Source organism: Lontra canadensis, unplaced genomic scaffold, assembly GCF_010015895.1.
Source record: "Lontra canadensis isolate GAN:19392208 unplaced genomic scaffold, GSC_riverotter_1.0 scaffold2, whole genome shotgun sequence".
NCBI classification, from domain to species: Eukaryota; Metazoa; Chordata; class Mammalia; order Carnivora; family Mustelidae; genus Lontra; species Lontra canadensis.
Window position 1 is genome coordinate 34395352 of NW_022630996.1, and position 16370 is coordinate 34411721.

The following is a 16370-nucleotide window of genomic DNA, read 5'->3' on the forward strand; positions in this document are numbered from 1 at the left end:
TATTTTTTTCATGTCATGTAAAAGACCATAGTACCAACTATTGGAATTATAAATGTTAGAATTTGAATTAAATGAAACAGATGTATTACAGATGATAAATTACTTTATAGCTCCATAGTTCCCATATGGCATGGGTGTAACTCTTTCTTTCCCTTTTACAATTTATAACACATTAGTAAGCCAACTGTTCTGAAATCCTTGTTTGTGATATAAGTGTTCATTTAATTGCTTAGTATTTCAAATTATGTTTTTGGTTTGAGCTAAATGTCAATGACATTTAAATGCTATTGATGAGTGCAAGACAATTAAAATGGTTTCTCTTGTAAAAGTTAGCTGTTTTTGCAAATCTGTAAGAAAACATGATTATGAATTATTTTTGCTATGAAATTGCAGAACCTGAGCATAGACTAAATCTTAGCCATCTTTTTATCTTGTGCAAACCTAACATAGTACCTTGCCTATAGTAGGCACCCAAATAGCTTTGGAAATAATAGCACATACTTTAAGGGAACCTATGTGGCTTAGGAAACTGTATAAAATAGAAAAAACAGGGACGCCTGGGTGGCTCAGTTGGTTAAGCGGCTGCCTTCGGCTCAGGTCATGATCCCAGCGTCCTGGGATCGAGTCCCACATCGGGCTCCTTGCTTGGCGGGGAGCCTGCTTCTCCCTCTGCCTCTGCCTGCCTCTCTGTCTGCCTGTGCTTGCTCACTCTCTCTCCCTCTGTCTCTGGCAAATAAATAAATAAAATCTTTAAAAAAAAAAAAATAGAAAAAACAGCACCAAAAAAGGAGGGGAGGCAAAAATAAAATAGAACTTGATTGTTGCAATTAGGAAGCGATTATTATATTACCTATATATTTGCTCCTGAGGGGCGCCTGGGTGGCTCAGTGGGTTAAGCCATTGCTTTCGGCTCAGGTCATGATCCCAGTGTCCTGGGATCAAGCCCCGCATCGTGCTCTCTGCTAAGCGGAGAGCCTGCTTCCCTTCCTCTCTCTCTACCTGCCTCTTTGCTTAATTGTGATCTCTGTCTGTCAAATAAATAAATAAAAATTTAAAAAAAATTTTTTTTAAATTATATTTGCTCCTTAATTCATTCCCAACTTCCATTGCACATATACACATTGGTGGGGGAAACCCTTTTTTACACGATTTCCCTCAAGATTTCAAATGGCAGAGATTTCTTCTCTTGATTTTGTTTTTTTTGCGTGTGTATTTTGTTTTTAGTGTCACCATGTTGTGTTGGTTTATTTGGGGGTTTTGGGGGCACTTCCTTGCCAGTGCAATGAGAGGCACAGTTGCCACTGCCATTGACAAGATTGGGCAAAAAGGGCAAAACCACCTTTATTTCTCCCAGCCCAGCTCCTTCCTGCCCTTCTCTTTCCCTCTCGATCAATACTAGAAAAGAGACAGGCCCGACTCATAGCTTCCTAAGATATATTAAACTGTTAGGCAAATGTAAGCACAAACTTCTCAGACCTATGGTGCTTAGGCAACCAACGTGAACATTGAAAAGAAACCAGGGAAGGAAGAGTTCACAAAAGAAAGCCCTCTTTTTCAGTCACGGGCAGATCCTCTCCCTCTTCCTTTCCCATTGTTACCAACATGCAGCAGTCTCCAGGAAGACCACCATTCACATTAGAAGTAAAGAGAATTGCCGACAGAAGAAAGAAGTATTAGGAGACCCTGAGACCAATGATTCCATCTGTTGCATCTATGTGATTCTGGGTGAGTCATTCTTCTTCAGGAAATCAAAGGAATGTCAAGTATGTGGCAGTTACTGGGGATGGTCGTGGAACAGAATGTAGATCTTCCAGTAACTTCAAGCTGCCTTCCTGCCTCCTCCTTGCAGAAGCACACACCCCAGATATAAAGAAGGTCGAAGGAGGACGGTTAGTCAAGGTGAGGAAATATGTTTCAAGGAGTGCAATCTTGACCACTAAACTGATGTAGGGTGATTTCATTATCTGAATCTAAAGATCTGACTAATGAAGTTGAAGTAATCTACAAAGGGTGAGCTATTTACTCTCATCAGTCAGAGGAAGAAATGTGAGAGAAATGGTATGGGAAAATTTTTCTTCTCAATGTTTCCTAGTTCATATAATAAAAATAGAGGATAATTCAGTGGGAAAATATCTCAATCAATATTTCCCGTTATCTTCATGCCATGCCAGAATGAGGCACATCAAAAACCAAATTATTCACAAATATCCAAAAATCCTTGAAATTCCCCAAGGTTCATATTAAGTGCCCCCTTATTAACTAAACTGTAATGTGCAAGGAAGGTAAGGACAATGAAGGAAGAGACAGTAAGAGTATGGGATCAAGAAAGTAGGGAGCAGTGGCTGGAACAGCTTGTTCACACCACCTGGACTTCAGCTCAAGGTAGAAGGGCCAGCGACGTTTGGAGAATAACCCTGCCCTATTAGTTTGCTGGGGCTACCGTAACAAAAGACCGCAGCATGGGTAGCTTAAACAATAGAAATTAATTTTCTCTCGGTTCTCTGGCTGGAAGTTCAAGATCTGGGGGTCCACAGGTTTGGGTTCCTCTGAGATCTCCCTTCTCGGCTTGCAGATGACTGCCTTCTCTCTCTGTCTTCACATGGTCTTTCCTCTGTGCCTGACCATCCCTGGTGTCTTTTTGTATGGCCAAACTCCCTCTTCTTACAAGAAGAATAATCAGATTCGATGGGGGCCCACCCTACTGGTCTCATAAAATTTAGTACCCCCTTTTAATGGCCTTTCTCCAAATACCATCACTTGCTGAGGCACTAGAGGTTAGGGATTCAATATAGGAATTTTGTGGGGACACAATTCAGCCCATAACACTCTCCCTGCAACATGGCGGAGTCTAGTTAATATCTGTACCCTTTAATGTGGCCATTCCTCAAAAAGTTTATCCTAGAAAATTAACTAGTATATACCCCAAGAGGGTAATTACATAAGGATGTTCATTGCAAAACAGCTGAAACTGCAAAAAATAGTAAATAACCTGATTTTCCATTAAGAGGATATTTGTATCATAAATTAAAGTCTGACTATGCAAATAGAATACTAGGTCTGGCAAGATGTCCAAGATGTTACATCAAAAAACTCAAGTAGCCCAACACTGTGTATAGTGCAAACTCATGTTTAAAAATTATATCATGTATTTGCACAGGCCTAGAAAAAGGTCTGAAAGGATATCTCTTGAACTGTGGTTACCTCTAAGGTATGGGCTCTAGAATAGGGCCTTTCACTTTTTATTTATACTCTTATATAATTTCAATTTTTGCAACTGATGTGGTTACTCTTATAATTAAAAATGAAACCATTAATTTTTTCATTATCCCTGAGGAACATGGGGTAGACAGGTTAAAAGCCTATAAAGTATGATGAACATTGTAATAAATAATAAAAACTACCTACCTTTATCAAGCATCTATTATTTATGTGTTCAACAACTATTTCTGAGCCTCTATGTCCCAGGCGTTGTTGGGCTCTTTGTATATATTACATCTAATCCTCAAAAAACTTTTCAAGGCAAGTTTTACAATTTTAATCTTATCAGTGAAGAAAACAAGCCTCGAGGATGTCAAGTAATTTGAAAAGCTACACAGCTGATAAAGCCAGGTCTTTGGTCTATTTTATCATGCTGCCTTGTAAAATGACTTTCTTCAGTTGTGTACACAGGATACAGAAAATTACAATCCGGCTTGATGTTATCTTAGAGTCACATTTACTGGTCATCACTGTATTCTCTTAGCAAATAAATTCCACCTCTAAATCTAAGCTAAATCAATATCTATCTATCTATCTGTCTATCTACCTATCTATCTATATTTCATCACCACTAATCTCAAGTATTTGCCAGAACAATTTTGAACTTACAAGTGATTTAGATAAGTAGAAGAAAATTCCATGATTGGAGCCCTTGTTGTATGATGATCAGGCGATGTGGTTTTGGGGGTGGACCTGGAGAGCGTCTCTTGTTTATTTTGTTTACTGCAGGGTAGGGCAGTACTGGTGTTTAGAATGCTAATAAAGCCTTGTCTAGGTCTATAACTTCACTTACCAAAAGAGAGAGCTCTGATGGATTCTGCCCATTGATTACCATCTCTGGAAAAAGCACACACATATGTATTGTTCCCTGTGAAAAGGAGGACTTTGTACAGATAGGCTGGTACGGTGGTGTGGAAAGTACTTCAGGAGACTCTCTGAAGCAGCGGGGCTCTTGATGACCTCATCTCCTGAAATTCCTATCACTTCTCTTCAGATAGCAATGGGATCAATTTGAATGTGTTACTTACAGCCTATCTACGAGTGTGATGAAGGAGAATTCAGCATATCTTCCAAATCCTTCCTAGCTCCTGCCTCTGATACTAACTTCATTCCTCTAAACTCCTCTTTGTTTAAAAGCAGTAGGCCCCCCAAAGCACCACACTTTCATTCATCAGACATGTATTACTTGGTGTGCATGAAGGTGAAGAGCGTGAGGGCAATAGGCCCCTCCTCAGGGACTGGGTGAGAAACAGGTAAAATTGGGGAGGCTGGGGGCACAAAGATAAACCTGCCAATTTCCTTTGTTGCCTGAGACATCATGTGGGGACTAACCAGAACCCTGTCAGGCAGGAGTCACAGGAAGTATTTTACCCACTAGTGAGTGGAGCATAACGATAGCTGCCTGATGCCTTCTGTGAGCAGAGCCTCTTATACACACGTGGTCTTCTGAGCTATCACCCTCAGGGAGCCTGACAAGCCTTTGCCTCATTCCTGTAAGTGCCATGGAGGGACAGAAAGAGTACAGGCTTTCAGTCAGAATAGAGTTAGGTTGAAATACAACTCAGCCATTTGCTGGTCATCTGGTGATGTAGACCTGTGCTTCTTAATCCTTCCTGAGACCTCCTTTGTATGCAGAGCCTGGGGATCTGCATTTTTAAAAAGCTCCCCACCCCTCACTGCAAGGGCCACGTCACAGGTCTTCAGCTGTCTTGCTTGCGTGCAGAAGTTCACAGGATGCTGTGTTCCCGAGACCCTGGCCTCTACTCTGCAGACAGTGGGTGCTTAATAAATGTTTACCGAGTAAATGAAGGCTTCCTGTTGAGTGTTAACTTTTCTCCTTACAAAGATATTTAGCCATAGAGTTTTAAAATAACTTGAAAGTAGTGGCACATGGTAGTTGTTCAATAAAGATTGGCTCCTGGTGATTAAAGCTTGTTTTCTTCTGGGATGGATTTTGGAAGAGCAGCTGTTGGGGAGAATGTCTGGGAGTACAGAAATCCCATGGAAGTAAATGAAATGACAGCACATGGAAGAGTTTTATGAAATATAAAGGACTATGTGAAATAATAATGATGGTGTATCATCCAAATCTCAGTGCCAGGCCATTACAATTTGTTCTGGAGAAAAAGAAACTAGGGTAAGCCACTACTCAAAGGTTAAATTGTGTGTTAGCTGGAAGGAGAAAAGCAAGAAAGGCGTCTCATTACTCTCAGCTATAAATACACACTAAAGACAATTTCTCCTCCCTTTTTTTCTTGTTTTCCTTTAACTTTTTAATTATGAAAAATTTCAAACATATACCAAGTAGAGAGACGTGTATAATAAATTCTCATTTCTGTCACACAGCTTCAACAACGATGAACATTTGGTCTATATTGGACTAACCTATGTGATATAACACAATGCTTCTGGATTTACTTTAAAGACTGTTTGAAAAGAATGTGTAAATAAATGCTTTAGGATTAGGTCAACGTTCTTTGAGAAGATGTAGAGATAGCATGTACTCCCGAAGCCTATTTACATATATTTTTCAACATCTGGCTAACAATTCCTCTTTGAGATAGAGGATTACAACATCACAAACACTGCACAATCTCCTGGTGAGTGTATATAATAGAGTCACTGTACTTGTTTCTAAAAAAAAACAACTTATTTATTTTTAGAACTTTATAAAATTGTGGCTGTGTCCCCATCTGGGGTACAAAGGCCCAGTGAGCCCCGTTTGTTATGGTTCTTATATTCGATGCCTCCAAATGTGCCACCACCGAGCTAGTCTAAAGACAAACCAGAGGGAGATGTGGTGAGATGGATTGCAAGTCTGCGTTCATTGGCTGTAGAAAGCATTTTTGAAGAAAGGATTATGACCAGATTGACCAGATGCCCTAAACTGTATTCCTTCCAACTGGAAAATTCAACAACACTTGAGATTTTTCTCACCTCTCATTAATTCACCTCACATTAATTCCAGACTTCTGCACTCCTATTGGGTTTCTATACCTACCTCTGCCCTCTTTTGCTACCTGCTTCCAAGAAGCTGGAGGTCATTGGCTATGAATCCTATATAAATTCCATTCTGTCCAAATGATTATCCATTCCCTTTATCTTCTCTCTAGTCTCTGAAGAATTTTCCTGATTTCCTTCTAAAGCCGGTATTTCCATCTGTCCTTTTCTTTCCTCCCTCTCTCATGTCCTTCTTGACTTTACCCTTTTCCTCTATTCCTCTTCCATTTTCCGGGACTCCCTCCCTGCTCCTCTCACCCCTTAACCCCCTTGATAGGTAACACACCTTTTCTCTCCTGGCCTACTGCTCCCCCTTGATTATAATTTTCTAATTTCTGTTTATAGTATTTCTGTCACTCTCCTGCTTTTTCATCTATAGACTGTATCCACCTTAGTTTCCTCTCCTTCTTGAGCCTCAGCACCATCAGCCTATGCAAAATCCTAAAGCCGAAACCTCTTTATAGACCTTCTGCTCAAACTGTTTTCAGCAGAATTTGATATTACTACCCTTTCCTTACTAGAACTTTCATTTCCACCAGAGCCCAGGGGACATTATTCTGGCTTTCCTCCATCCTGGACTGCTTCTGCTTGGTTTCCTTCCAGGATTTTTTACCCCTTCCCTTTCTCTTGAAATAAACACTTTAAATATAAGCTTTCTGAAGATTCAGTCTCCAGCCCTCTGTTTTAACTCTTGACTGCCCGTTGGTAATCTCTTCCTATCTTACAGCTATGTCTCCCTGTTATGCTCTCCCTGTTAGAAGGACTCTCAGCCCTGCACTTTTACCCTCATTGTCTTCCCCTAATCAGACCCCATCCGTATAATCTGAGCATCCCACACCTCAAACTCTGATCTAAATTAAACTCATCGCTTTTCACTCCTATGTCTTTGTTCTTGGCTCATCAATTCAATGGTCTCTTTCCATCATTATCTTTCAAATCAATCTTCTGTTCACTACCCTTCTTCAGAACTCATTAACTTTTGCTTGGATCACTGCATATTTTCCTAAATGGTCTCCCTGCTTTCAGTTTGGTTTCCTTCTGTTTAGTGGAAAAATAGCAAATCAAATTTGTTCATGTCTTAAAGCTTTTGCCCTTTGAAAGACTCCCATTCTTTGGCTCATTTAATGGTCTTTTCTCACAAATATCTTTAATGTTGGCTTTTTTTGGACACTGCTAGAGTCATCTTCCAAAAGTTTCAATTTGGGCGTGTCCCTTTGAGCTCAAAGACTCCCTTCCTAACTCTGCTTTCTGTAGTCAAAGCCCTCCATGATTTGGTCCAAATCCATTATTCTAGACTTATCTTCCACTCAACTTTTGCAGCCTGGTCTATGACAAGTCCTCCTGTGCTCAGTTGCTTTTTCTTAAACTATGTATGCCCTTCCTTCTAGATCAGCTCTTGTAAGTTACCTATTCTTTAAAGCACACTTCAAATCATTCTCCAAAATGCTGTATCCCCACCACCAAAGTCAGAACAAGAGCTTCCCCACATTACCTAAATACCTGGTTGATATTCATAACACAGAATTTTCCATGATTTTTCTTGGCATCCAACTGTTTTTTGCTCCTCTCCATTAGACCATACACTTAGAGGAGACAGTCTAAATCATTTTTTATCCAACCCAACAACGGAGGAGTGCTCAAAAAGTAGGTGATTTCTCATTTACTGAATTGTTGAATTCTATAGCAAGAGTTACCTTGATTTAATCTGTAGAATTGAGAATAAAATTCAGCTTATTTGGGAAAGCAAGATTCCAATTTTGTTTTCCTCAATGACTTGGTCTGTATTGTAATTTTTCCATTTATATAGAACTTCTATAGTAGGAATTATTCAATGGACAAAAAATTCATAATATTCATCATATAAAAGCAAGTCACTAATACAACAAATAATAACATGCTATAGGAAGGCACAGTGCAGAAGAAAGAATATAAACAAATATCAGGGGAGTTTCTGATTGTAGTTAAAAGAAAAAATATATGGGAAGTGCTTACTCTTTTTCTGGGACAGAGTAAGCACTTGGTAAATGTTACCTAATATTATTACACAACAAATAAAATAACTGGAAAAGAAAATTTCCTTTATCCCACATAGTCCACTGTTTTGGGTTGACAGCTAATATTAATTTTGAACTGCATTCAGTTTGAAGTCAGTCAGAGATGTGTTTTTAGGATAATTTCAAAAACAAGCAGCCAAGAAAAAGGCATGTGAGGAGATAACATGATGTAATTAACCACGTGCACTATTGATGAGCACTTGGCTTCACTCTGTACCACTTGATATTCAGTGAAATAAATAATGGTGATAATTGTCACATTCCTAACAAAGACATCTGCTAAACCAGGCAACTCAAGCGAAGCTGTTTGCTACTGACAGCTTGCTTCAAATGTGAATGTTGCCATTAAGAAAAAATAGAGTTTCTGTATTTATCACATTACCTAATATGTTGTGTTGGCAATGCTTCATCTGGGGACCAAAAGACTTAGGCCTGATTATTAAATTCAACATTCAAACTTCTATATTTGCTTAGGAGACCATTAGAAAATCTTCATTTCTTTGTTGTTGTTCAAATGTAATGCAATATATATACATGACAAAAATTAAAAATCTAACAGTTAAGTGTGGTATCAATTGAAGAGTAAAAGTCTACTCCATTCTCCCTATCTCCCATTCATCCTCTCTAGAGGTAGTCTTTTGAATCACATACTACGTAAAAACTGTACTAAGTCATACAAATCAACCGACTCCATTTTATTTTATTTTTTAAAGATTTTATTTATTTATTTGACAGACAGAGATCACAAGTAGGCAAAGAGGCAGGCAGAGAGAGAAAGGAGGAAGCAGGCTTCCCGCTAAGCAGAGAGCCCGATGCGGAGCTCGATCCCAGAACCCTGGGATCATGATCTGAGCTGAAGGCAAACGCTCTTTAACCCACTGAGCCACAGGTGCCCTCCTCTTCATTTTATAAATGAACTTGAATTTCAGAAAATCCCAGTGTTGTACAATTCCCAAAGCCAAATGATTACATCTTTTGATTTTTCTCTATTGGTCAATATCATCATAACAAAAATCTCCATTTCAAGGTGATATTTTGAAGGACCCAGAAGAGTGAAAGCTTTACTCTTTATTCTCTCATCTGTTGATTAATCACTAAGAAATATCTGAAACAGTTTCACTCTTAGACCAGGAAGCAAAAAGTCCAATACTCTGGACCCCAAACTTTTGTGGGCCCTATTTTTGTTTTCCTTTGGCCATGCCCCTCCCCATGAGTTGAGGGGTCTGTGTTGCCAAGGGACATGCCTACTTGAGCCTGTATGTCCTCTACCAGACCATATTTGGGGTAGCCTGGACAGAGGAGTTCCAAGCTCACATGGTCCAAAGAACATCTGTGGCTTCTTCCTGACCTCTATCCTCACAAGGCTGGGTAGGCCATGGGTTGGGACTACAAACTAGCTCTCCTCTTCCTTCCTGCTATTTTCTGGCATGGAACTCTGAACATCAGTCTGAGAAATCTAAATTCAGACCTAATCGTTTAGGTTGTTATGAAGATGCAAAGGTAGGAGGATTTAAATATTTATTTAACAATCTGGTAGCTTGATTTATAACTTTAAAATATTTATGTACATTTTCACTTTAATGTGTACTTTTGCCCTGGACCCCCTCATATGTTAGGAGGCAGACCTGATTTATGGATAATATCATTGTGAACCGTATATAATTAAATGGCTTTACATCGGGTTTCTAACAGCTCTTTGAAATAAATGCAAAAGGAATCTTACTCTTCAAATCACGGTTTTTAAATGAATAATTTCCAATTTCAAATTATTCTGTCCCTCATATCTCTGTTCTTGGGATATTCAGTAGAGAACTTCCCTTTGTTAATCTCCTTAGAAAATAACAAACTTTCATAGCTGTTCTTCGCTTCAAGTAGTTTCTTTATGGCTCTGCCATTCTGCACTCACCTTTTTTTTTTTCTTATCCATAAATTATCTCTCTTTCAATCAATCACACAAGTTTTTCAGAACAGAAACTTTGACTTAAATTTACTCTCACTTTACAGAAAAAAAAAAACAGAGGATCTACAGAAGAGGGTAGCATGATCTTTGAGGCAAAGCCATTCAGGAGTTTTGGCTCATAGAAGTTTGGCAGACTCAAATCAGCTGGGTTTTCATTTTGTACTTTTTTTTTTTTTTAAATGAATCCATAGAAATGCCGGGTTTAGAAAGTTCCATCATTTGGGAGGGGAGATGGCTTCTCAACAATAATCATAGTTTACTCGGGAGTCCATCTCATTGTTTATTCACAGAATGTCCTATATGCAGCAGGTGACAAAATTAGTTAAAGAGGGTGTTCCAGTTCTCATCATTAATGTGTGTGCACGTGTGTGTGTGAGTGTGTGTGTGTGTCTGTATTTTTCCTTTCTGCCTTATTCTCCATCCACTCTGTTTTTCCTATTCTATCCCCAACAGATGATCACTATTATTAGGTCCTTGTATACGCATGTAGGATTTCTCTAGACAAATACAAGTTCTTATACAACTCTTTTTTTTTTCCACTTAACAACCTTAGAGGTCTTTCATTATCTGTTTCAAACAGAGCTTCTTTATTCTTTCTTGAATGTTGTATAGAAAGCCAAACATTGTATGGCTCTCCTATAGTTTATTTATTTTTTTAAGATTTTATTTATTTATTTGACAGATAGAGATCACAGGTAGGCAGAGAGGCAGGCAGAGAGAGAGAGGAGGAAGCAGGCTCCCCGCCAAGCAGAGAGCCCAATGCAGGGCTCGATCCCAGGACCCCGAGATCATGACCTGAGCTGAAGGCAGAGGCTTTAAGCCACTGAGCCACCCAGGCGTCCCTCCTATAGTTTATTTTTATCAATGACTTTCATTTCTTAGCAACAGTATTACATATTTTTTAAAAATTGTGAAGATGGTGCAAAGAATTCCCAAATGCCCGTCTGTTATTAACATTCTACTTTAGTTTCGTATATTTGTTAGCATTATTGAACCAATACTGATACATTATTAACTAAAGTCTATACTTTGTTCGGATTTCTTTAGTTTTACTGTCTCTGTGTCAGGAGATCATATTATGTTTAGTCATCATGTCTCCTGAGGCTCCTTTCGGCTATGACAGTTTCTTAGACTTTCCTTGGCTTTGTTGACCTTGATAGTTTTGAGGAGCACTGGTTAGGTATTTTACAAAATGTCTTTCAATCGAGATTTATATGACTTAGTTTTGTACAAATACATTTTGTACAAAAAAGTCTTTTGATGAATGCTTAATTCCGTCCCCCCACCTTCAAACACTGGCCACTGCAAACAATGCCACAGTGACTGAGAGTGCATATCAGCCACTTCCATGGCTAGAATATTCCTAGAAGTGACCTTGGCAGGTTAAAGAGTGAATGTATTTATAATTTTGACACTATTGGCAAATTGCCTTCCACAAAGGCTTTGTCAGTTTATACTATATATATGAGAGTACCTGTTTCCGGACAGCTTTGCCAACATAATGTGTTCCAAAACTTTTGGATTTTTTTACCCATCTGATTGAAGAAAATTGGTACCAGCAGGATTTAAAAGTTTTAATAGCATTTATTATGACTGAGGATGGAGAATTTTTTCCATATTATTGCTTTTTAGAAGTAGATTCTTTGCTTTCATTATATTTCCTAAGCATTTTTTTCATTTGGGAAAGCTATAGATTTCTGTATAATAATTTGATAAGGTAGAGATAATTTATCTCAGGAATGCACTTCCATGTTAGATCTATGCATACATTCACTCCTGTTCTCAAATGCAGTGGTGGTCAGCAGGCTGGTTTCTATTTAGACAATAGTTACATACTCCAAAGAAACTGCTGCTAACCATCTCAAGCATTGTCTGAGGAAGGTTCATTTCTGACTTCTTGTAAGAATGTTGTTCAATAGTGTGTTTCCTTTGCATCCTATACTTCCTTTTTTTTTTTTTCTGAAGATTTTATTTATTTGACAGAGAGAGAGAGATCACAAGTAGACAGAGAGGCAGGCAGAGAGAAGGGGAGAAGCAGGCTCCCCACCAGCAGAGAGCCCGATGTGGGGCTCAATCCCAGGACACTGAGATCATGACCTGAGCCAAAGGCAGAGGCTTTAACCCACTGAGCCACCCCGGCGCCCTCTCTCTCTCTCTCTCTCTCTTTTTTTTTAATGTATGTTCCACCCCTAATGTGGAGGCACTCTGAATACCAGCCTGGAAAAATCTCAAAAAAATATTATAGGGGGAAAAAAGCAAATTGTAGAATAATGTATACAGTTTGGTACCATTCATACCAAGGTATAAAAAATGCAATGTGGGGCCCCTGGGTGGCTCAGTGGGTTAAAGCCTCTGCCTTCGGCTCAGGTCATGATCTCAGGGTTCTGGGATCGAGCCCCGCATCGGACTCTCTGCTCAGCGGGGAGCCTGCTTTCCCCTCTCTCTCTGCCTGCCTTTCTGCCTACTTGTGATCTCTGTCTGTCAAATAAATAAATAAAATCTTTTAAAAAAATGCAATGTCTAAATCTCAATAAAAAATATAAGGCAGTGTCATATATTATTGATGGACATGTATGTGTGTGTGTTAAAAGCACAAACTGGGACTTATAAACATAAATTTCAGAATAGGGGTTATCTCTTTTTTTTTAAAGAGAGAGAGAGCACACTAGTACATGGTAGAGGCAAAGGAGGAGGCACAGAGGGAGAGGGAGAGAGAGAATCTCAAGCCGTCTCCACTCCCAGCACAGAACCCAGTGGAGGGCTCCCGTCTCACAACCCTGAGATCATGACCTAAACTGAAATCAAGAGTCAGTGGCTTATCTTACTGAGCCAGTCACATGCCCCAGAATCGGGGTTATCTTTAAAGAGGAGAGGAAATAAGGTAGAGAAGGGTAACATGGGAATTTCAAGAACACAGTTTCTCAGAGGTATTCATTTTATTGTTATCTGTACACTCTTGGATGCCTGAAATATTTTATAATTAAAGAAACATAAAAATCAGACCGAAGTCACATAAAATTCCCCCAATGACTTCTCATTGTTCTTTGAAAGAAATACAAACCTCTTACCAAGATACAACAAGTCCTACATAATCTAGCCCTCACTACCCTTCTAGCCTCATCTCTTCCCTTCTCCCCATCAGTCATTATGTTATGACCTCATTGGCTTTTATCCTGTTCCTTGAAGAAGTCAAGTTTGTTCTAATTGCAGGACCTTTGCACCAGCTTTCACTTCTACCCTTAGTACATTCTCCTGTATATCATCCATTTAGCTTCTTCTTATTATTCAGGTCTCAGCTCAAGCAAACTCTTCCTTGACCATCTTATTTATTTATTTATTTATTTATTTATTTTTAAAAGATTATTATTATTTTTTTTTACAGAGATCACAAGTAGGCAGAGAGGCAGGCAGAGAGAGAGAGAGAGAGAGGAGAAAGCAGGGTCCCCACTGAGCAGAGAGACAGATGTAGGGCTGGATCCCAGGACCTTGGGATCATGACCCAAGCTGAAGGGAGAGGCTTTAACCCACTGAGCCACCCAGGTGTCCCATCGGCCATCTTATTTAAGGTGGTTCCCACCTATTCTGTTTTTTTCTACACATCATCTTTTCATTCCCTTCATAGCCTTAATTACCCTGGAAGTTCTCTTCTTTATGTATTTATTGACTGACATTCCCACTGCTGTATCGCTGGCAATTACAACAATGCCTCATGCATAGGAGTTAATTTACTAAATACTTGTTGAATGAGAGAACTTATTCTTATTCTGGATAACAAGAAAAATCTCCTTTGCTTTCTGTTTGTAAAGGAAGAGAGCCTAGAAACCAAACTGCTCTTTGGATTTCTTTTCCAGATGTTACAAGTTTTTCTTACAACCAACTATGTTCAGGGATAATAAATCCAATTTGTATTTTGATGATAGGCATGGATATCAGCTCCTTTTCATTGTCCTAATGTGGACTATAAAACTGGGAGATGTGATTAGTCCGTCTGGACTTTTATGTATTGTCAAGGATCCAATGCTGAGCCATGTGGCCCTATCTGATCCTTACTCTTTTTTTTTTTTTTAAGATTTTATTTATTTAACAGAGAGAGAGAGGTCACAAGTAGTCAGAGAGAGCGGGGGAAGCAGGCTCCCTGCTGAGCAGAGAGCCCGATGAGGGGGCTCTATCCCAGGACCCTGAGATCATGACTTGAGCCAGAGGCAGAGGCTTAACCCATTGAGCCACCCAGGCGCCCCTGATCCTTACTCTAAAACACTAATCTGGAACCACATAAACCATCAGTTCCTTCCTAGAATATAAAAGTAATCTCAAGGGCATTTTTGCCACATTCCTACTCGTCGTAAGTAGAAATAAGAATAATTATTAATATTGTAGAATGATCTTAAGACACACAATGCTTAGTGAATTCAACTTTGACCTTTCAAAGCCCATGGAGATTCTTTTATCAGGAATGTCCCCTGGATGAGGCGTGACTTCTCTGAGGAGGGGCTCTGCTTGGCGGAGGCTACCCTGAGACAATACAACTCACTTAGTTAATTTTCCTCTGGAAGTTACTTCAAATTTTGATTTTTCTAATAAAGGTGTATTTTCTTTTCTCATTTGAATTCCCACTGCACATTTCTTGACTTTATCACTTAATTCAATAGGAATTAAAAAAAAAAAACTTCCAAGTTTGGTAAGTTTGATCTTTGGGTTCATATATGAAACCAAAACATATATGCCTTTCTTCTTCCTGCCGCGGCCTAGCTCTCCAGCTAAGAAACAGAGCATATGTCTTACATTAGAGAATCTTATCAGGCTCAGAAGATGCACTCCCATTTCCTGTTCATACCACACTTATGTGCTGCGGACCTAAATTATCATCATCGCTGCTGTGCTATTTTTAAAATGCAGTTCCAGTCAGAGTTCCTGGCTCCCTTTTAGAACCAGGACCACACTGCCATTTTCTTCTCATCAGCGCCATTTGACAGTATTTTCGTGGCTGAGAGAAGAAACGTCTTTATGCTAACATTCTTCTGGAAACCAATAAACCTTGCTGCCTTGCTGGGAAGTTTATCTGGTAAACGAGATGTACAAGGAGTATCCTCAGAATGCTGAATAAAGTGATTTGATGTCTCAGTTGCATTCATTTGTTTAACCTCAAGACGGAGGTGGTGGTGGGAGTTCACCTTTCGAGCTAATGAAGAAACAAACTTGTTTTGGAATTGAACAACCCCGAGAGATCCTTCACATCAAGTAAAGAGGGATTGGGCATTTATCTGTTACCTATTTACTCTGGGGGGAAGAAAAGTAGCTTGTACAGTGCAGTTTGCTTATTTATTGTCAGTGGGATTGATGTTGGTTGGTTCTTGTTTGCTTGCTCGAAATATCTGATTTGGCTGCTTACAAGGACCACATTAGCTAGATAATTCTGTGTGCTGTGTAGGTTCAACTGTAACGTGTTACTGGTTTTCATATGTGAAAGTTGAGGGCTAAGTTATGTTCAGAAGGGTCCTCCTCCTGGTTTCATAATTCAATTTAGAGGCAGTGTGCTCAAAGGAGAGAGGAGATCCAAGTCAGACCTAGAAAAGAGGCTTGCATTTCAGTTATTAATATTTCCACTTGACAGAAATTTTTATCGCTGAGAATATAAATGGGCACAGATAAAAGGGTAGGGTCAGCATGCCACAGAATAAATCTCTTTCAACTGTTGCCTGGAGAAGAGTTCCTGACGTTGGTCTTCATATGTTACAATTCTAAATTGCTCTTCAGAGCCCTAATTTTGGCATCAAGAAGTTGGATCACTTGGGTTCAAACATCTGTTGTTTCTGGATGGCTTTAAAATTCCATTGCAAGCTCAAAAATGCTCAAATTGCAAAGCATGTCCTTATGAGAAGCATCTACTTGGTGTATGTTTGTCCTTCTTCCTCACGAATCTTCTACAGACGCTTCCTCTGGGCCTACCGTTTCTGCTCTGTTTCTCTCCATGTAGCAGTAACATAAAGTGTTTCTTTGACTAAGATTCAATTTGGGGCATGGAATGTCTTTCCCTGTTCAGTTTATTATTTATGTGCTTGGAATGTGCTGGAATGTATGTAAATACTTTTCAAAGTCCG

At 39.3% G+C, this 16370-nt stretch overlaps 1 long non-coding RNA gene across 1 annotated transcript; it reads left to right on the forward strand.

Annotated features, from left to right (window-relative positions):
• Window positions 1-164: 164 nt before the first annotated feature.
• On the forward strand, window positions 165-15825 carry LOC116872465. The gene is made up of 3 exons (XR_004383647.1): window positions 165-175; window positions 10579-10581; window positions 15740-15825. It is a non-coding gene; the product is annotated as an uncharacterized LOC116872465 (long non-coding RNA).
• The last annotated feature ends 545 nt before the right edge of the window (window positions 15826-16370 follow it).